This window comes from Periplaneta americana, chromosome 16 (assembly GCF_040183065.1).
Source record: "Periplaneta americana isolate PAMFEO1 chromosome 16, P.americana_PAMFEO1_priV1, whole genome shotgun sequence".
Classification (NCBI taxonomy): domain Eukaryota; kingdom Metazoa; phylum Arthropoda; class Insecta; order Blattodea; family Blattidae; genus Periplaneta; species Periplaneta americana.
The window spans coordinates 189,489,316-189,513,200 of NC_091132.1; the positions used below are offsets into that span (position 1 = coordinate 189,489,316).

The window sequence follows — 23,885 nt, forward strand, 5'->3', positions numbered from 1 at the left end:
TTGCCATGTTTGCGCTTGTCTTGACTCTTTAAATGTATTTTCTTTTGCAACTGGTTGGATTCTTTCAAAAATGGAAAATTCACAACACAGCATTCTCGGCGGTCTCCTGGCGGTATCTTTGTCCACAGTTTCACTAATTGGGGGAGCGTGTCAGTCAGATTTATGGCTTCCTGTACCCAACCCTGCAACGAAGGTTCTTTACTTGTGAAACCAAGAGTACCTGCATTTCTGAATGTACTTCACTCTCACCCCTTCACTAATGTCCTTGCTCCCGTCAGACACACAAACTTACGGCCGCTGTTGCATTCGAAGTCTTCAAGCAGTGAAGTAAACACTGCAGTGTATAGTGTGTTTCATAAATATGATTGCGTTTTCTATAGAAGAAAGAACCTATATTAATAATATCGTACTAAAAAATTATATTCAAGAAACGATAAATTCAATTTCAGAGAATATGCTTCAAAATGTTTTTAATAATATGCGTACTGAATTGAAGCCTGCATTGTAATGAACGGCAACCATTTTCAGCAACTTGTTTAAAAATTCAGATTAGCTTTTTTTTTAATTGAGGTGGCTAGAAGCAAAGGAATGCTAGTGACATTTGTAATAACATGAGTTAAGTGCATCCAGTGTAAGCAAAAGTATCTAAAACTTTAGTGGCAAAGGGATATTTTAATCGCATCACACATTAAAATTTAAATAAAGATGTCACCGATTTTACGAACGCTTAAATATTTAAACCCCATTTTCTCAAAAGTAACTTAAGTGCACTTACAGCCCTTTACTTATGTCCCCCTCAATTTAAGTGCACTCTCTATATTGTATGTTAACACCAATAATTAATATGCTAAGTAAAGTAGACATTGCATAACGAACATAGCCGCCTGAAAAGTTGAGTTTTTGAAAAAAAAAAATGTTACTACTCTACTGTATTTTGATAAATTCCGTAAAAGTGATGATCAAACTGAAAATCGTAATATCGTATTTCCCTACAACATAAATGGATACACTACTTTTCTCTCCTCCTATACCTAGTAAAATGATTTGTTTACATATTGCACTAGTAACATCAAACTCCTGTAATGGAAGAGGGCAACAGTGTTTGCGAGTATAGCCAGGTTAATGTTAAAAATGTTGGTAAAAATAAAGTGATGTCCCTGTATATCTTATGCATTATTAAGCTAAAAATGGCTTAAATATGCATTATGCATGTTTTTATCCCCAAAAAGGACAAAACATCCAAATATGCACGGAAAAAAGTACACATATTTGGAACCGGAAAGTAATGAAATGGATAAGTACTAAGTTTGAGCTATGTCCTATGTTCCTATAAAAACATGCATTTGCATGGAATTCTCGTCTCTAGTAATGACACAACTTAAGGTATGGTGGCCCGGTATCACTGAAGCAAGGTCTGATACCAGGCCGATACCCTGCGGTTGAGGAACACTGACTTAGAGAATCCGCCACTTCACAGAAACATATAAGAATTTCCCTGTTTATCGTCCGGGTCAGCTTACTTCATACCGTAAGGGTGAAACCTAACCATTTTTCCCACATTACTCTATATGCTAGTGGATTGTGGTGATTTTCTAGTTTGTAGGTTGAATTTTCTTTTGCCAACTTCGTTTCGAATTTCGATATTGAGAAATACTACAAATAGTAGTGATTTTGTAACTGGTATGTTGGTAGCTGAGACAAAGGTTGTCGGTACTGGAGTTCCACGAAATTAAAATTGTACTACATTTCTTAGTCGGTTACTGGAAGCTAGTGAAATTTGAACATACTAATAATTAATATCAGTATTAACATAATAGTTATTTTATGTGTTGTGTTGTGGTTATAATTCAAGACTACAGTCAGGCAAGTATTCGAAGTGAGTACTGATAATTTCATGTGGTCAAACAAAATACATTTTTAGGTTAGGTCTCGTAAATCAAACCAATGAATTTCATATTGCCAGACAAAATACCTAACATGTTGATCCCTTTTTCGTATAGTTTTCCTACGAAAATATGTTATAAATTATTTAATTATTTAGAATAACCTTCCAACATAAAGATAAAGTACGTTAGGTAAATAAGTCATTCAGTAAGTAGGATCGTGTAATATCTGGTAACAGTTGGCAACACTGACAAGACGGCAATATTTGCTGTTTAGGAACTGTTCCTACGTGACACTCACTATACAATGCGTCGACTTACTTGTAAAACTTTTTTTTGACAAGTGGATCTTTTAACACTAGGCAGGTTGTTACACATTGACTGTTATATCTGCAGTGCTTGGGAAAAGTGACACAAGTCAGTTTCCACAAACCTTTTTTGATAATTTATTGACAACTTACGGAACATCTGCTCGCTTGGAAAAAAATACATAAGTATTCCTCCCATTACAATAATTCATACAGAAAAAAATCAAATCGACATAAACCAGTGTAAGTTGTCAATAAATTATCAAAAAAGGTTTGTGAAAACTGACTTATGTCACTTTTCCCGAGCACTGCAGATATATAAGGTAACGTGTGAAAAATACTTTTAACACTGACATTAAACTGTTTGCGTTGATTGTCAGTTGTCTCGCATCAGATGTCACACAGCAGTAATCGCAACCGATCAATGAACCGGTTCAACAATTGCAGGCCTGCTTTTAAAATTACTGTTTTTGGTTAAGAAATGCAGCTACATAAATTAAATAAAATGTTGCGAGAATTGATAACTGTATGAAGCAATTAAGAATTAAATGTAAACAAAAAGTCAGAGGACACCCGGATTTGAACAAGGTCTCTCGGTCTTCAATCTAAAGCTCTACCGCAGAGCTATGCCGCAGCTTGTTTGTAATGTATCCCACTATTACAATAAGACGAAATATAGCAGTGTTTTGCCTATTTTAGAAAACCTCAGCCTGACAATCAGAATTGAAGAGTCCACTGCAAGAATGATGGATGTCACTTTCTTGTCGAAAATGAACCAAGACTGTCAATGCATAGCTTAAGACATATAGAATGTACATACAGAGTTATGTGGCATTAACACTGATAGTCATTGTCCAGTAATGATCGGAAAATCACAGTTAAGCTTTGAGCGCTAAGCATTTCAAACTTTCAATTGCGTCTCCTGCAAAATGTATTCCAAATGATATCCGTCATTCTTGCAGTGGACTCTTCAATTACAATTACATTTTTCATATCGTGGGAGGACCTTCTGAATTAAAAAAGGATCTTATCTCCAACAAAGATAGCCAATTCCTCATCGCCACGTAAAGAAAATTTGAGTAGCCTACTTTGTAGAAGCAATATCGGTAGTCTAGCACTAGCAGTAGTGGTAGTTTCATTGGCAGCAGCACTAATATAAACAATAGTTGCAGTAACAGTAAGGGCAGCAATAGCAACCATAACAGCAACTAGATTTATTGACATTAACAAATTTAATATTGAGTCCAATGAATTTATTCCCAAAACAGGAAAAACATACACTCTGAATTTTATTGTTTGCATTAGTTGTTGAATATAAGCTCTGAATGTGAGACGAATTAAATTCGGTAAGAGATAGTAGTAGTAGTAGTAGTAGTAGTAGTAGTAGTAGTAACAAGCTAACGTAAATTGTGGTTCTTTTTTTTTTAGCAAGCAGACAGATGATGGTCTGTGCTTGATCACTGGATCAATACCGGTTAAGTCCTCATCCCACAAACTCCAGAACGCAACTTCACATCCGACGGTAGAACTCGAAACTAGGCCGCTAGATGGCAGTTTCTATTTAATTCATGTTACGAATATAGCAGATTAAGTATAATAACTGAGAACTGTATGCAAATTATGTCAAACTACGTTACGTTCATCAAGAACTACATTTCATACAACGCTTGTGTAAGATTTTCGGATTATATTGGACAGTTAATTAAATATCAATGAATTGTGTAAAGAAATCCAGTGAGTAGTTAAACGTAGGGCAGACATAAGAGGGCTGAGTGAGGATAGCTCGGCATACTTACCTGGCGTAGGGGTTACCGTGATCATGAAGGCGGTTCCCCCAGGGTGAGACCCTTCCATTGCACTGCGGTTGGGTTGACCCCTGCGATTGCTCCAAATGTGAGTAACTCGGGCGCGTAATTTTTGGTAGTCGGGACTGAGTTCGCGCTGTCCTGGTGTTAATCTAATAAACCAAGTAGTTGGGTTTGAAGAGATGTAGTAGTGACTGTAATGCATTTGAAGAGTTTTCCGTTGCGAGATAATTCGAAGATTGATAATATGGATTCAAATGGACGTCCACGAAAGAGAAGAGATTCTTGTTCGAGACAAAAACCTCGAGCGAGTTTCTCGCTGCAATCGGTAGCTCAGCGAATTTTTTTGACACATTTATCAAAGATGTTTGACATTTGTACTCTTTATGACGATTGGATGTAGAAAAATATATCACAGGTGGCGAATTGTATTGTTTTTATTTTAAAATGAGGAAAGATGGCTGATAATTGTAGTCAGAAACTTATCGAACTTGTACGATGTCACCCGTAGGCCTATTTATATGATACATGGGATGAAAATCATAAAAACACGAAACTTAAAAGAAGAAATCTGGAGACAAATATCAGATACATAGCAAAGACTCTTCTTATCATATCATGAATGGCAAAAAACTGTGGTCCATTCAACCTGAAATAACGTCTAAACGTATCATCATTCAAATCTAAACCAGTGTCCAAAACTCGCCCTTATTTTCGTAAGATGCAATGTGATTTTCAGATATTTCTGGCTTTAACTTTAGGCCTACCTTTTCTTTTCATGAACAAAATATGTTCATGTAACTCCATTTCCTCATCATCTGAATACTCAGATTGAACATAGTGTTCGTACGTAATTTGTAAAGTACGACAATATACTTACAGGTTATATATTTCAGTACGGCAATATACGTAAATACATAACCTATAATATTTCCCCCAACGAGTCATTACTATAATCATAAAAATGCTTTCTGCATGAAGGCAGTGCATAGATGATCATAGCGAGGTGTGATCTGTGATAGCGAGAACTCGCCAAGTGTGTGGAGGAAGGCTCTTCGCCTCTTTCTCGCAACACATTTCTCGCTAGCGAAAATTCTTCAAGTGTGTTACGGGCCTAAACCTGTTTGTTTTAAAGATGGGACATTACAGGAGCGTTGCGATCGGAAAAACAACTGAATGCTACATAGCGTGGTAGGCCTGTTGCTATGGTAATGGTAAAAACGATTGAGTTGTGAGTGCTTAATAGATCTCTGGGCGAAATTTATTGTGCGCACAAGACTTTTACACCCAGTTAATCTGAAAAAAAAAAGTTATAAGTTCAAGAAATTGAGAATAATTTAAATCATTGTGCTTCTTACTTTCAAGTGAATCATAGTTTGAGATATATAATTTTTCGAACCTGGATGGCAAATTCAGTTTATTTCTAAATAATCTATATTTATGCATCATTTGAGCTCTGTACTTATTTCCTGTGAGAGAAATCAATATTAGTAGCCTCATAAACAGAGACGTCATTTCTTCTTAGCCTGGGGGGACAATACTTTTTATCGCAGATCTATTTCCTCAGAAATTAACTACTGTATTTTCCATACCATAAATTGGGGTAAACTCGACAGCTGATGTAAACTTGGTAATAAAATACGACATTTAACTCATAAGAGATGCGCTGAATATGTTTTGAAGTTCACTTTTTTATTTCCTTCTAAGTACCGGCATTTTTTATTATTTTAAGCTACAATTGTATTATGGTTTGTTATGGTAAGTTTACCGCAATTTGCAACTTATCCTACTTACACGATTCACTTACATGCATTTACTGCTAATATGACGTACGTGCAAACAAATGAATACACGGGTTTGATGAAGAAATTTTAATTTCAGTTAACAAATAAATTGTAGCAATAGGTCGTAGGATTGCTACCATAGATCAATATTGCTAATGCCATTTAACTCATAAGAGATGCGCTGAATATGTTTTGAAGTTCACTTTTTTATTTCCTTTTAAGTACCGGCATTGTAGCAATAGGTCGTAGGATTGCTACCATAGATCAATATTGCTAATGACATTTAACTCATAAGAGATGCGCTGAATATGTTTTGAAGTTCACTTTTTTATTTCCTTTTAAGTACCGGCATTTTTTATTATTTTAAGCTACAATTGTATTATGGTTTGTTATGGTAAGTTTACCGCAATTTGCAATACATGTTCAGTTTCCACAAGTAGGCCTACTTTTAACTTATCCTACTTACACGATTCACTTACATGCATTTACTGCTAATATGACGTACGTGCAAACAAATGAATACACGGGTTTGATGAAGAAATTTTAATTTCAGTTAACAAATAAATTGTAGCAATAGGTCGTAGGATTGCTACCATAGATCAATATTGCTAATGCCAGCACGTTCTTATGAAAAGGGCGTGAGTTAATAACGTTTTAATAATATCTCCTAATGAAATAAATATTTGTAGTGCTGTAAACTGTAGTAACAACAAACTAAAATCTCTCCGAGTCTGTAGTTATTCAGATTCCCTAAAGACCAAGAGAGTTATAAAATCATAACTCATAATCATAACCAACACGGTAGTATCACAGACTAGTATATACAGTCACGAAGCTTGAGTTGTGAGGGACTAGGAACAATAAACTGTGCCGGGACTATTACGTATTGTGTGATGAGGCGATAGTAGCGATCCTAGTGGTTAGAAACTATCTATGGATGCATATTCCCTACGTATCGAGCTTCGTGACTGTATATACTAGACTGTGGTAGTATTAAGTTCTATAAAACACTTATTGGTTATCAGTTACAGTACCTATTCGTATGTCAGAAAGAATAGTTTGAATACATGAGGAAAAAGATGAAGTAATACAGGTTATTTGCCTTTAGGCCTACTTGTCCACCAGGTCTTCTAATTTTTTTTTCTTTCAGGAGTAGAAAATACTGATAAGTTTTAGAAGATTAGATTTAATGAACAAAAATTTCGATTATTTTTATATGTAGGCCTACAATATCACACTTCAGTGGAATGTTACATCCACGTTACTTGGCATCGCCATTACTGGGTGTAAAAGTTTTGTGGGTTACTTACTTACTTACTTACTGGCTTTTAAGGAACGCGGAGGTTCTTTGCCGCCCTCACATAAGCCCGCCATTGGTCCCTATCCTGAGCAAGATTAATCCAGTCTCTACCATCATATCCCACCTCCCTCAAATCCATTTTAATATTATCTTCTCATCTACGTCTCGGCCTCACTAAAGGTCTTTTTTCCTCCGGCCTCCTAACTATCACTCTATATGCATTTCTGGATTCGCCCATACGTGCTACATGCCCTGCTCATCTCAAACGTCTGGATTTAATGTTCCTAATTATGTCAGGTGAAGAATACAATGCGTGCGTGATATGCCATTCCCATCTAACCTAACCTCTTGTACTCCCACGAAGTCTATTCTATATCTAGCTAGTTCTTTTGCTACTAATGTTACCCCTCCTGTTCTATAAAGACTACTTACGTTCCATGTACCAAATAATTTCGGCTTCCCCTTCAAAATTTTCTAGAGCTCCTTCAGTGGAGCAGCGTAACCCGGAGTGAGACTAGTGGTCAACAGGCTTGGAGCTCACATATTTAGTTTTGTACAGCCCCCAACCCCTTGCAAGGACGCGTTCTGCGTACCTTTTAAATTTGTCCTCCCAATTCTCTTTCGATTTTTTTCGATGTACCAAATCTTATAACCTTATTCCTTTGCTGTGGTCGTGCCGAGAAACAGTCCCATTCCGAGACTTATTGTTACGTTTCGTAACAAGCTGTTTTTTACGGTGATGGGTTGTTAGCCCTTCGTCCAACCCCCAAGCTGGAGGACCATCCCTTATCGGCTGTCCACGACTGCTTATTCAATATATTCGCAGCTACCCTCCACATCTGGAGGCCGTCTCTTCTATCAGCAGGTTGTAGGTTTCTAAAATAAAATTAATAAGAACCATATACAGTTACTGTTGGGAGGCCGAGACGTAAATGGAAAGATAATATTAAAATGGATTTGATGGAGGTGGGATATGATGATAGAGAATGGATTAATCTTGCTCAGGATAGGGACCAATGGCGGGCTCATGTGAGGGTTCCTTAGAAGCCAGTAAGTGTACTATAACATTTAAATTCTATTTCAAAACACACAACCACTTTAAAAATTTAAGCGAAATACCTTGCCTATTTCAAGTAACAGACACCTTTCAAATTGCAAGTTCCACTTGATCTATCACTAGAAGTTAATACCGGGACAGCGCGAACGCAGTCCCGACTACCAAAAATTACGCGCCCGAGTTACTCACATTTGGAGCAATCGCAGGGGTCAACCCAACCGCAGTGCAATGGAAGGGTCTCACCCTGGGGGAACCGCCTTCATGATCACGGTAACCCCTACGCCAGGTAAGTATGCCGAGGTATCCTCACTCAGCCCTCTTATGTCTACTCTACGTTCAACTACTCACTGGATGTCTCTTTACAATTCATTAATATTTAATTAACTGTTACAATATGATCGAAAACCCTTATACAAACCTTATATGAAATATAATTTTTCATGAACGTAATGTAGCTTGACATAATCTGCATACAGTTCTCAGTTATTATACTTAAACTGGTATGTTCTTAATATGAATTAAATAGACACTGCCATCTAGCGGCCTAGTTTCGAGTTCTAACGTCAGATGTGAAGCTGCATTCTGGAGTTCGTGTGATGAGGACCTCTCCGGTATTGATCCGGTGATCAGACACAGACCTTCATCTGTCTACTTGCTAAGAAGAACCACGTTACCTACTACTACTACTACTACTACTACTACTACTACTACTACTACTGCTACTACTGTCCAAATTTCACGAGAGGATCCCTGCGAGGGCAGCATGGTCCTTGCGGGGTAAGAGGAAAGAGTAAGCCAGTAAATCGGAGTTCTTGAAGGAGCAGGTGTATGGGGGTGATGTAATTGGCCGGCTGGGACAAACAAGGCTCAGACAATGGCCGGCCGGTTCCGTGTTGGGGGTAGGTTATAAGAGTGGGGGAAAAACTCGCATTCCTTGCTCGGATCTTCTCGTGAAATGCGGACAGTACTAGTATCTCTTCCCGAATTTTATTCGTCTCACATTCAAAGTTTTTAGAGTCCCTTGAGACGAGGCCACTTTTAGAAGCGCCACTATCGCGCTGCCGCTTGTGAATAATGTAATTAAATGGAGGCCTTCACACACAGCCACAACCACAGAATAGTCGCGCTGCAGAAGCTCTGAGTGTTTGGCATCGCCGCTGGTGGCGGCCATTAAAAGTGGTGCTTGTCGCGATACATAGAATTAAATGGTAGCTTTCAGACGTAGCTACAGCAGCCATAGCCAGGACACTATTTTAGTGGCGCGTGAGTGACGCGTTCGTGGCGCTGCTAATGGACGACTAGTGGGCCACCAATTTCCTGCACCTACACTGTCACGACATACAGGCTATGTTATGACAGAATAATATAGAATGGCAATAATAATATAACCATAGACTAGACAACTAAATAACTGGACTAATGCGAATTACGGATATATTATTTATGTAGTAAAATCTCCTTTATTTCACGTTAAAATCAAATAACGTATATAAAATAATGTAAATAAGTTAACTAAGAGATAAAAAAAACTGATCTCAGGTTTGAACCTGGGTTCAATTACACCACGGCCTATGACTTTACCATTACACTACAGACATATTTGTAGTATATTGGTTGTATGATGTGCTATGAATGGTTTTATGTTTGCTACCTATTATGTTTAATTCTGAATTCTTAAATAATAAACAAAAATATGTTTTATGCCATATCGTCCCTCATTTCCGTAATTTTAAATTAATGTTTTTTATCGTCGTGATGTAAATCATCGAACAAGGTATGTAATAGTCCTCGATCCAGTCTTTCCAAAACTAATGGATGAACACAAACTCTTCTTCTGTTTTTACGTCTATCCTTTCTTCGTATGAGCAAATTTGCCAAAAGAATATCTCCTCCGACATCCATGTTCACAGGAAGACTGAAAAATGTTCTACAAAAATTTTGTGTATTATGCAGCTCCACTAAAGTGGCCTCGTCTGCCTCACACCTTCGAGGCATGCTCCTAGTCAGTCTACACACCTCTACTTGTGGTATGTTCTCCCATTCTTCGATAAGAGCATATGCAAGCTGTTGAACAGTCTGAAGTGTTGGACTTATTTGTCTAGCTTATCCCATAAATGCTGAATGGATTTAATGTCCGGATTCATAGCAGGCCAGTCCATGGTTTGAATTTGGAATTCCTGTAGACTGGCCATGGTTGCTGATGCTGTATGCTCTCTTGCATTGTCTTGGTGAAAAACAAATTGGGGCCCATTCCAACAGCAGTGGGTATTAAAATAATGTGTTTAATCTGTAACTACAGTCAGTGTATTGCTATTAGTATCTCTTTGTTGTTACCTATTGCTTTAAAAAGGACGTGTTTAATTTGTAATTTAAGTCATTTTTTATACTATTCCTTTACTGTACTGTTTACACTTGTTTTTAAATCTTTTTTATTGCCCCTTCAAGAATTTCGTTATTCGTTAGTTGTAAGTCATTATTTGTGTTACTATTTTCATTATTGTACTTGTTCCTGAATCATGTATGTAACTTGTAACCGAAAATCATTGCTTGTAATATCTCTTTATTACTTTTAACTGTTTCATTGTTCATGAATTAAATATTAATTTGAAAGTGAAAGTCAAACTTTGTTTTATTAAATCTACTATTGATTATCTTTTTAGGCCGTGTATTTACTCTGAAACGGTTAGACATTCTTGTATATCTTTTACATTGATTATTCCTCAAACATCTCATTGATCTTTAATAGGAGCCATTCTTTCACTAATGTGCATGCTTCTACATAATTCATGTGAATTGTAACTGTGACCACTATTTTATATTATCACTTTACTGTTGTTTAGTGGTTATAAAATATGTATTTTGATGCCAACTATAACCCTAATATACCTCAGGGTGAAATAGGGTTTATTAAATTGGATAATAAAAAAACAGCAGTGGGTATAACATGGCCTCTATAGTACAATCTCAACAATGTATAATTTGACATCTTCAAGTGAAACCCCGTAAAACACACCAACTTCTGGAATCTCTCTCTTTCTTTCTTCTCTCTCCCTCGCTCATCGTCATTCAGTCACCAATCACCACGTAAATATCTGAGAGGGTGTCGCGACCAATAGAAGAACCACTCTCCAGTATTACCACAATAACGGATTCCTCATTTTTGCCTCGACTGTCGGCTAGGAAGGTTCCATTATGCTAGCATTGCAGGCAACTAGTCAACCTTTTAATGCTTTTGTTAGCAGGTTTGACAAACTGTGAGTGGACCTGCAAGTACATAGTGCATAGTGCTCTCTCCCTTCCCCCCCGTGCTTTCTCACTTGCTCCTCCCCAAGACAGCCAGCGCTCACGTAGTAACTCGGTCAGGGTTTCAGTTCGATTTGTCAGTCTATACCTGGAAGCATTAAGTCTGTTTCCCATAGCCACAAGGTCCGTTCGAGCATCTATAGTGATGCCATCCCACACTATGACTGACTCATGTCCAAATCTGTCCCTTTCCTGGACTGCTGCTCTGTATAACGGTCACCATGGCGACGATACACACACAGACGTCCAAAGCCTGCAAATCTGGGAAGGATTTGTTTCAAGTAAAGGAAACCAAGAAAAAAAGATGAGAACGATAAAATGGATAGAAAACTCAAGAGAGAAGAAAGTAAATTGAGAACAAAGAAGCTTGAACAACCAGCTGATAATAAAAAGAAATAAGGACTTCCACTTGTGCTTATCACTGATATCTCCGCAATTCAAGAGGAAATGAACAGTAACTTTGAAGAGGAACATCAATAGCCGTCAACCTCAAAATCATGCATTGGTACCCAAGGCAGTTCAAAACCTACATCACATGTTAAAGAAGGAATGTGCTTTGTATGCACGAAAAACATTATAAATACGAATCTCGAGTGTTCAATTCTAACAAATATGATATCGTCGTTGTTCCTGTATTAACTCCTATGTGCAAAATATAAAATCTTTCAGGAGGAAGGAAAAACACATTTATTTATCCTATGGCAGCCGTACATAGGAGATGTGAATTCTTACATTTTCGAAGCAAAGATATATAATTACATATAGGACATTTTATTATTTGCTGTATCACTATATAAGCTATTTAATAGAGAAAAAATCTAAAAATCGATAAATATGTCACATAACAGTTACTGCAGGAACAACGACGATATTTTATGTCTGTCTTAAATGTATGAATTATGCAGACAGCAAACCTGATTATTGGCATATATCTGAAGATTAAGATTATGCTAGATCAGCTATGCCAATAACTATAGTGCCAACAACTATTTTTTAATCTAGTAGGTTATTTTACGACGCTTTATCAACATCGTAGGTTATTTAGCGTCTGAATGAGATGAAGGTGGTAATGGCAATGAAATGCGTCCAGGGTCCAGCACCGATAGTTACCCAGCATTTGCTCATATTGGGTTGAGGGAAAACACCGAAAAAAACCTCAACCAGGTAACTTGACCCAACCGGAAATCGAACCCGGGCCACCTGTTTTCTCGGCCAGACGCGCTAACCGTTACTCCAAAGGTGTGGACGCCAACAACTATATATGTAGGTGCCAATCACTGATATATATATATATATATATATATTGTTTTTTTTTTTTTTTCAGATTCTGTGTCCCGGCATACATAATAAATTCAATATGTTTAATGAAAATGTTTCAAACCTATCATAATAATCCCTGAACTATTCCCTACACAGCCACCGGCGTGGCTCAGTCGGTTAAGGCGCTTGCCTGGCGGTCTGAAGTTGCGTTCGGGCGCGGGTTCGATCCCCGCTTGGGCTGATTACCTGGTTGGGTTTTTTCCGAGGTTTTCCCCAACCGTAATGTGAATGCAAGGTAATCTATGGCGAATCCTCGGCCTCATCTCGCTATCACCAATCTCATCGACGCTAAATAACCTAGTAGTTGATACAGCGTCGTTAAATAACCAAAAAAAAATTCCCTACATATTCAATAATTAAAATGAAAAAAAAATTACATCAATGAATAAGGATAACAAATAAAAGCTTATTCAAAATATCTTAACGGTGCCAACGACTGTACAGTTCACCCTATATCGTTTTGCTTGCCTACTTTTTTCGACCTCAATGACAGCATTATCTTCTCAGGGGTGTAACGACTGGAAAAACCTTAGTACTCGTCTAAATTCCATAAAAACAGTCCAGATTATTCAGATTTAATTCAAGATTTCGGTTCAATGAAAAATAGAAAAATGAAACGAGTTTTGATTTCTTGTAGAAACATTTCAGTTCATTTAAAAATATATTTAACCTACGGTAATAGATTACTGTGATTTGTCAGTGTGTAAGAAGTTTTTTTGTAAGACTAAAAATAAAAGCATGGTCAGAATTCAGCTACATAATAATTATGGTGAGTAGTTTAATTACTATTACTTCTATTATTATTATTATTATTATTATTATTATTATTATTATTATTATTATTATTATTATTATTATTATTATTGTCATTATATTGATATACGACCTTGAATACAGGTTTCCTAGGGCCTCGCAAATCCTAGCGCCGGTACTGGCTAAGACTGAATGTCGTATATTGCTTACACCAAGTCGAAATGTTGTACTATTAGTAGGATTCCCAGACATATTGGAAAAAAAATACGGGATACTTATCAGTTATCACTGAGTAAGTTAGTATGCACACCCATCAAATATTCCAATCTTTCAAAGTGTGTGTAGTAAAGTTTACTACACAAACACTTTACTAATTAAGGGTAAGTAAACAAATGGTAAACAAAATTGTTAGGGAGCATATTTGCATTAAGTTTAAGCGTCTTTATGTAAGTTGCTTTCAAATTGTTTTTACTTTCAGAAATAGTCAGAAAATACACTAAGTTACTCACATGACAATGTTCTTATCAATCAATCCGCCTTGGCCTTGCAATATTTCTCTAAAAAATGAATTTCACTTAATAATTGTTTATTTTGAAGAATCATGTCATGAAAAGCAACACAGTCCTAACTTACGAATGATTTTACTGTTTTTATAGACAATTTATTTTTCTCATCAGTCCATAGAGCGTTCACGCGAGAAAATAATCTTTCGACACACGCATTTGTTTCAGGGATACACATAATGAACTCCAGTACCCTCTTCAAATTTGAGAGTTCTCCTTCAGCACTTTTAAAAAGATCCACCCAGACTTCATCTAAACCAGGGCCGGGCATGAGAGCGGCTCCATTTAGTCGGCCAGAGCTGCTCTCGCTCCGCAAGGCACTTCAATTCCAAGCCAGAGCAGAACGCTCACGCAGTGGCGGACTCGCATTACAGCTACCTTCCCTGCATTAATGTAACAAGAGCCACGGTTGTTCTAGTCATTCAGTCTGTCAGTACATAATAGTTTATAAGGATATTACATCAAATCATTGTACAGTACAGACTTTATAACACTCTTATTAATTTAATGAAATAAACTTCGCTCTATGCACACACACAAAACATTAGGCTTATTTACATAACCCATACGCACATACTGCAATATCCTCACCACGGTTCTACGAGACAGGCGTATGGCTTCCACTTCCCCTACTTGCTGTGGACAGAGTTCATCTGCCAATATAATTAAACATCGCTTGATGAAGTTACCTTCGTTGAATGTTTTCAATTCCTTTGCAATTTCGTGGCAAATTTTGTAGCTAATTCTAATAGCCGATTCAGTAAGTGCATTATTGTCATCCTGTTAATATATATTATAATATAATATAATATAATATAATATAATATAATATAATATAATATGACCATAAATTAATACAACTTAAAGAAAACGTTTCTCAGGTACATTATATTAGAGTATCTATTTGATATTTACATTGCATTATAAGTTATTATACATTTAGTAATATATAATTTTAAATTATACAAGTATTATGATATATCATAGTATAGTATATTACAGTTCATGATATATCATATTATATATCATGGCGTTCATTACCAACATATTTGTCATATCCAGTAGCATGTTGTAAAGAATAATATCGTTAGATATTGAACTTCTTAATCATTTGGAGTGTTTTATGCCAAATTAAACACTTTGCTAATCCACTGCTCTCTACCAAAAAGAACTCCTCCTCCCATGATACATTAAAAGCATTGGGAATAGCGGGCCGCTTTAGTGTATGAGCGGAAACTCCGTCTTCAAAGTTCGCCATCATACTGCAGAGTCACCACAGCACCGACACTGAATGACGTACAGTATGCATACGTCACAGCGCTCGCAAGACCCGCTCATTAAAGCACACAGCGCTCATTTCTCAGAATCACGTGATGTGCCCAGCCCTGCTCTAAACGTTTGGTGTTGCCATCACTCGCCTTCAGAAATTAATAACTCACAATAATATTGTTTGATAATAGTCCGTCTACAGTCACCTGCAATGATGAAGTGCGATGTTTAATTTGTAATACAGAATAGACATTGTAACTGTTCCGTTTTTTCTCAGTTTAGAACTCTAAAATACGGGACGGAAAGCTGTCCCGAAGACTTTTCTTGGTACAACTGGACGATCCCGTATTTTACGGGACGTTTGGGAACCCTAACTATTAGGCATTTTATTTTTTAATAAATAATAGTTTACACATACAAATAATTAGTTACCATAATTGAAGACCACGCAAAAGAGTAAGAACAGTTGCGACCACGAATTTTTCGAACCTGGAGCAGTGAGAAGAAAACGTAAATAGAGGAAGCGAGAATAAAGACCGGATGACACAGCAAGATGCGAACTTAAGGGCGAGAGGAATGCAAAGATCAACAGAGAGTAATCAGCTGAAGCTGAAGGTCGATGAACGGGCGGAATTGAGGAGGAAAACCGGCATAAGGAGAAGAACCTTGAGTCAGCAAGATCTTGGAAGGAATAAGTAATGATATGGATGGAGATGTGTGGTGGTCAAGTGCAGTGTGTAAATGATGAAGAAGGGATATAATAACGTCGTAGCCATATGCGGATTTAGGGGGGTGGGGTGCATGGGAGGGCACTGCCCCCCCAAAACTTGTCTCAACTCTTTTTTTTCTTAACGTTAGAAAATATTGATCTTTTTTTTTGCGTTTGTTTATGATTAGGCCTGAGTTTTTGTGCTTAAATTGATGAATTAATATCTTCAGATCATGTATCTGGACCACAGCATTTATTTTAAATTTCTGAGAGGGTTTGGAATTGAACGGGTTACATCAGCTGCTCGTCTATGCGGATGACGTGAATATGTTAGGAGAAAATCCACAAACGATTAGGGAAAACACGGGAATTTTACTGGAAGCAAGTAAAGAGATAGGTTTGGAAGTAAATCCCGAAAAGACAAAGTATATGATTATGTCTCGTGACGAGAATATTGTAGGAAATGGAAATATAAAAATTGGAAATTTAACTTTTGAAGAGGTGGAGAAGTTCAAATATCTGGGAGCAACAGTGACAAATATAAATGATACTCGGGAGGAAACTAAGCACAGAATAAATATGGGAAATGCCTGTTATTATTCGGTTGAGAAACTTTTATCATCCAGTCTGCTGTCGAAAAATCTGAAAGTTAGAATTTATAAAACAGTTATATTACAGGTTGTTCTTTATGGTTGTGAAACTTGGACTCTCACTTTGAGAGAGTAACATAGGTTAAGTTTCTTTGAGAATAAGGTGCTTAAGAAGATATTTGGGGCTAAGAGGGATGAAGTTACAGGAGAATGGAGAAAGTTACACAACACAGAACTGCACGCATTGTATTCTTCACCTGACATAATTAGGAACATTAAATCCAGACGTTTGAGATGGGCAGGACATGTAGCACGTATGGGCGAATCCAGAAATTCATATAGAGTGTTAGTTGGGAGGCCGGAGGGAAAAAGACCTTTGGGGAGGCCGAGACGTAGATGGGAAGATAATATTAAAATGGATTTGAGGGAGGTGGGATATGATGATAGAGACTGGATTAATCTTGCTCAGGATAGGGACCAATGGCGGGCTTATGTGAGGGCGGCAATGAACCTCCGGGTTCCTTAAAAGCCAGTAAGTAAGTAAGTATAAGAATTTCTACTGTATACCTCAATTGAGGAATGGAAACACTGTAATGTTTCTTTTGTAACAGCCTGTACTCTTGTGTTAGAAGCCTGCAGGTGTTCAGGCCGCGACTTGTAGATGTATGACTAACATTCTGCACAACAATGCAGAAAAAAGAAAAGTGAACCCGGTATAATGTGTAAAGACGAGATTAAATAAAGTAATTAGAGTTTATGATATCTTCATGAAGGTAAACTTCATATAAAAAGTTTCTGTTAGCACTGTTACGTATTTTATTGATGTGTGCATGTGTTTCTGTACGAGAGAGAAAAAAGAGAGGGATTGTTTTAAGTTATGACGTATTATAATTTGTAGTAAACCTACAAATTCAAGCCCTGTACAACTCGGTCCGAAACATCGCGGATATGGATGTAACACTGAAAGAAACATGCCTCCGAAAATACCTTTATTAAATGATCATATTTCGATATACTGTACCACCACAACTGTGGTACCACGGTCAAGCTATAACGGGGGAGGAGTGAAATAAATGATGTCTCCCATAACCCCGTTATATGGGAATTCTATGATTTGCTTTGCCCCTCCGCCTATGGTCATATCGATTAAGTATTGCTCGGAAGGAATAACTTCAGCGTGGCTGACGAGAAAGACTTTAATATGTGACGTGTTACATTAGAAGATGACAGTTACGGGTGTGTGATTGTAAAGTAGGAATATAGGAGGGGTTTTTCAATTTCATGTTGTAGTATGCCGATAAGCTGTTAATATTTGACTATAATTATTTATTTGCTGTGCCACCTTTGCTTATCATAAAAGTTAATAATTAACATTTGTATCATCTTCAGACGTAGAGTATTAAATGAACATTTATGTTGAAAACCTTGCCTTATGGTATGGAACTTATTATGATGGTTTTCGGATCATGTTAGTGTTAGTTAGTTAGAGCAATTCACACTAACATGATCCGAAAACCATCATAATAAGTTCCATACCATAAGGCAAGGTTTTCAGCATAAATGTTCATTTAATACTCTACATCTGAAGATGATACAAATGTATCGAAAACGTTAATGTTAATTATTAACTTTTAAGATAAGCAAAGGTGGCACAGCAAATAAATAATTATAGTCAAAGGAGGGGTTTTATTAACGGATTAAAATGATGAAATAATGAAGGTTATCGTGATTAATAAGATAGTTACTGACAAATAGAAGACCGAATACTAAGATTATTGAAATTTACTATTACAAACATTGGTGGAGAAAAGAGGTAGACCTAGAAATTATACCAACGAAAGATCAGAAGTGTATTATGCATTGCTTAAAGAGGGCCGGTATGAGGCAGGTACGCATCAGGGCTATAGCCCTGGGTACGCATAGGAAACCTAGAAAGAAGCCGTTGTGGCATACCATTAATAAGACAATAAATATGAATTTAATACACTTTTATATAACTTACCATTTATCCCAAACTGTATATTTTATGTAGTTTATATTTAATTGCTTATTACGAATATGATAAAACCAACCAACGTTTTACCTCTCAGCCTTAAAAAGAACCTGATCCAAACTTTAGTGATGCCCCACTTAGATCATTGCGATTCTCTATTCACGAATCTAAATACTGATCTTGCCCATAGACTACAGCGTGTTCACAATATCTGCGTTCGTTTCGTTTGTAACATTAGAAAATTCGATCATGTAACACCGTCACTAGAATTGTCTTGGAGTTCACTTAAAGAAAGAAGATTCTTCAACTCTCTCTTATTACTATTTAAAATCATCCACACCTCCACACCCTCTTACCTAGCATCTCGTTTTGTTTACCTTTCACTACCTCGAACCCGGAACATGTACCTTCTCTCTATTCCTCTGCACAGAACATCCTTCTACTCATCATCTTTCAGCATATCTATTCCTCGCCTCTGGAACTCTCTCCCTGACCATGTCAGAGACTGTCGGACAATATCAAAATTCAAATTTAAATTTAAAAATCACATTCTACTCGTAGTTCATGGAATTGCTTGTTGGTTGCGCAACTTCGGGTTAACCCATGACAAATAATAAATATTGTAACTATGCTGTTGTAAAATTGACAATATATAATGCATTTATTATTATTATTATTATTATTATTATTATTATTATTATTGTTATTATTATTTTTATTAATATTATTATTATCAGTTATCAGTATCATCATTGCTATCTCTGCTTTTCTTTCTTTTTTTTTTCTTGTATTAGCTCGATGAGAGCTCTATAGTGTTCTTTTGACCCTGTTGACCCTTATAGGGCTTTAATTTAATTTGTATTATTTTCATCAGCGTCTGTATTTCTTTTTTGTATTTATATATGCTATCTGGTAGGATGGAAGAGAAGCCTTATGCCTTAATCCTGTCAGATTAAATAAATAGATAGATAAGTAGATAGATAAATAGATAAATAAATAGATAAATAGGTAAATAAATAAATATATAAATAGATAAGTAAATAGATAAATAGATAAATAAATAAATAAAAGCTCTTTATATACATACTTAAAGTGGGATCAACTTTTGTATCCGTGTGTTGTAGAAGTCTGTTGCCAGGGATCAGAACCAGTAAGTGACAGCCGTCTGTACCGGTTGATCCTATGGTATGACAAATGCCTCAATTCCTGTGGGTAATATGTTGTAAAATAACTAAAATTTTCTGTATCTGTTCCAATAAGTCTTTCCATGAAAATGGCCCAAGGCAAACTTACTTTCTCGACGTTCCTCGTAATTGCGTTCGAGTAGCCAAAATTTGTTCTAGTACTTGTTTTAACATTATTAACATGGTGGAACAAAAAGAATTAACTTTTTTATCTGCCTCCATGAGAATGTTTGCTGTAAGAATAAAAAGTAAACAATTATTGAATGCACTATTACAATGACGAAAAAACTATAACATTTGAACAGCAGATAAAAAGGTAAATAGCTATCATATGAAATAATTGAAAAACTATGACTCAACACTAATCAATTAATGAAAATAATATTATAATGACTGGAACTAAGTATCTTGTAATTTGTGAACAAAACAAGCAAGGAGCAATAATTATTGTAATCTGAAATCAGTAAGTAAAATAATTATAGCAATTAGGGCCTACCCCAAGTATTGCAAGGTGGAAATCACAAATAATTAATTATTATTATTGAGTTTAACTGTTTTTTAATTGATTAAAGATGAGTCTATGGTCCAATTCAACTTTAATTTAAACTTTATTAGAAGTTGACTGTATGGAATGTTACTCTTGTAAGTCTGGGAATGCGACCCTTGATCCTCGCACAGCTGACTGCATGATAACCGTAAATATCAGCAATTCCCCCGCAAATACATTGGTGTGGCTGGCAGATTTTAATTAATTATTAATTAATTAATTAGTGTGATTTTTACAATATAAACATTTCGTAAATGTTTTTTTTAATTCTTTCCAAGACATGGCCTAAAATCTGTGAACTTAATCACATACCAAGAATATCCTACGGACATTATAAATCACGTGTCATTTTTTATATTCAATCTTATCAACAATGTAATTGGTTAGTACTTGAATATTTGAAGCTTATTTTATTTAGCTTTGATGAGATTTCAAGTTTCTTCATACCAGAGGATTATTATTTGTGTCTTTATTCTTTTCCAATCTTCTTCTTGTTCTTACAACTCCTGTTCTTTGTTTTTTTTTTAAGTTGCTTAATGCTTAGATGTAGGCCTAATACAATGGACTCCTTTGTGCAAGAAATATTGGTAATGACACGTATAAAATAAATTCTGAGCTTTCAACAAGTAAACGGATGTTGTGTCTCTTCATTACTGGACAATAACGGAACGTCTCTCACCACTTCCAACTCCACCGCATCTTTGAATGTACAGACAGAACTAGTAAGTTCGCCTCCGGCCGCAAGATGGCAGAGTATGTTTAATTTATATTTACACAAACGTTTAATTGTAATAACCGTGAATTGTAAGCGAAGTGTGACAAGATGTGCTACACTCATGAAGAATTTCATTTCATACCGCACTTATTATACTAATTTTATATTAGATATCTGACACTTTTTGTGACACTTAATTACATATCAGTGAATTGTGGAAAGACATCCAGTGAGCAGTAACACGTAGTACAGACATAAGAGGGCTGACTGCGTATACAAAAAGAACAAAAAGAATTAACTTTTTTATCTGCCTCCATGAGAATGTTTGCTGTAAGAATAAAAAGTAAACAATTATTGAATGCACTATTACAATGACGAAAAAACTATAACATTTGAACAGCAGATAAAAAGGTAAATAGCTATCATATGAAATAATTGAAAAACTATGACTCAACACTAATCAATTAATGAAAATAATATTATAATGACTGGAACTAAGTATCTTGTAATTTGTGAACAAAACAAGCAAGGAGCAATAATTATTGTAATCTGAAATCAGTAAGTAAAATAATTATAGCAATTAGGGCCTACCCCAAGTATTGCAAGGTGGAAATCACAAATAATTAATTATTATTATTGAGTTTAACTGTTTTTTAATTGATTAAAGATGAGTCTATGGTCCAATTCAACTTTAATTTAAACTTTATTAGAAGTTGACTGTATGGAATGTTACTCTTGTAAGTCTAATTATTTAAATTTTTAAATATTTTCACCGTTACAATTACACATATATAAAAAATAAATATAAACATTTACATAGAGATAAAAAATTTTACAGGAGAAAAAGTTCGTCCAAAGGGCTGGACTCTGGAAGAGTACCCAAAACGCTCATTGCAGTTCCGCGTTGAATAGCAATACTTAAGCGTTGACGCAAATAAGTAGTGCAACGGCGATCACCAGTAATGGAGATCAAAATTTGGCCGATTTGAGATACCAAAACTTTAGCGTCATGACTCTAAGGAGCGAAGGTCTCCACAGCAAATGGGACAAAGATATAATTGTCTAAAAGATGAGCATATTTATTGACTTTCTTCTTTACGGCTAATTCAGCAGCAGATGCTGCGCGTCTGGAGGTATTCGGCAAGTGAGATGGAGCTAGAGTGTCAACGCAAGTGGAGTCCCAAATTAAAGACTTTCCTCTAGACCATGGAATTAAGGTCAGACCATCGGGTCGTTTACCATCTGCGCGACTAATACCTGGTGGTTCCAAAAGAGACGGGATGCCACAAGAAGTCAGAGATCTTTTAATGATATCATTGAGTGATGTAAGTCTGGGAATGCGACCCTTGATCCTCGCACAGCTGACTGCATGATAACCGTAAATATCAGCAATTCCCCCGCAAATACATTGGTGTGGCTGGCAGATTTTAATTAATTATTAATTAATTAATTAGTGTGATTTTTACAATATAAACATTTCGTAAATGTTTTTTTTAATTCTTTCCAAGACATGGCCTAAAATCTGTGAACTTAATCACATACCAAGAATATCCTACGGACATTATAAATCACGTGTCATTTTTTATATTCAATCTTATCAACAATGTAATTGGTTAGTACTTGAATATTTGAAGCTTATTTTATTTAGCTTTGATGAGATTTCAAGTTTCTTCATACCAGAGGATTATTATTTGTGTCTTTATTCTTTTCCAATCTTCTTCTTGTTCTTACAACTCCTGTTCTTTGTTTTTTTTTTAAGTTGCTTAATGCTTAGATGTAGGCCTAATACAATGGACTCCTTTGTGCAAGAAATATTGGTAATGACACGTATAAAATAAATTCTGAGCTTTCAACAAGTAAACGGATGTTGTGTCTCTTCATTACTGGACAATAACGGAACGTCTCTCACCACTTCCAACTCCACCGCATCTTTGAATGTACAGACAGAACTAGTAAGTTCGCCTCCGGCCGCAAGATGGCAGAGTATGTTTAATTTATATTTACACAAACGTTTAATTGTAATAACCGTGAATTGTAAGCGAAGTGTGACAAGATGTGCTACACTCATGAAGAATTTCATTTCATACCGCACTTATTATACTAATTTTATATTAGATATCTGACACTTTTTGTGACACTTAATTACATATCAGTGAATTGTGGAAAGACATCCAGTGAGCAGTAACACGTAGTACAGACATAAGAGGGCTGAGTGAGGATACCTCGGCATACTTACCTGGCGTAGGGGTTACCGTGATCACGAAGGCGGTTCCCCCAGGGTGAGACCCTTCCATTGCACTGCGGTTGGGTTGACCCCTGCGATTGCTCCAAATGTGAGTAACTCGGGCGCGTAATTTTTGGTAGTCGGGACTGCGTTCGCGCTGTCCCGGAATTAGTTGTCGGAGCGTATGGTGGTGAGTAGCGTTGGGCGAAATAGTTCATTGTCAAGAGCTAGTTCGTTCGTTCCCGCACATGAACTTGATTCGTTCAAATGAACTAGTTCGTTCATTTTACAAATGAACTAATAGGAACTAAGTAGTTAAATAACGCACATTCGTGCGCACTTCGTTGCCAGTATCACTAAGTAGTGAATGAAATCGTCAACAGATGGCATAGCAATGTGTTCTGACCTAAAGCTATAGTGAGTAGAATAGCGAACATAACCTTCTTTCTCTCATTTCCTCCCTGTCCCTTCATATAAAGCGGACAACTAGGACAAAAAAAAGTCTCCTTGAAACACAACTTCTCCCTTCCTTATTGCAGATAAATAACATACCAACCGACCTTTTCTTGCAAGATAAT

The 23,885-nt window shown here is 36.3% G+C and overlaps 3 non-coding genes across 3 annotated transcripts; 2 read left to right on the forward strand and 1 right to left on the reverse strand.

Moving 5' to 3' along the window:
• Positions 1-3,979: 3,979 nt before the first annotated feature.
• On the forward strand, positions 3,980-4,141 carry LOC138692311 (U1 spliceosomal RNA). Its single transcript, XR_011330063.1, has one exon. It is a non-coding gene; the product is annotated as a U1 spliceosomal RNA (small nuclear RNA).
• A 4,127-nt stretch (positions 4,142-8,268) lies between these two features.
• LOC138692296 (U1 spliceosomal RNA) lies at positions 8,269-8,431 on the reverse strand. Its single transcript, XR_011330049.1, has one exon. It is a non-coding gene; the product is annotated as a U1 spliceosomal RNA (small nuclear RNA).
• A 14,880-nt stretch (positions 8,432-23,311) lies between these two features.
• On the forward strand, positions 23,312-23,473 carry LOC138692304 (U1 spliceosomal RNA). Its single transcript, XR_011330057.1, has one exon. It is a non-coding gene; the product is annotated as a U1 spliceosomal RNA (small nuclear RNA).
• The last annotated feature ends 412 nt before the right edge of the window (positions 23,474-23,885 follow it).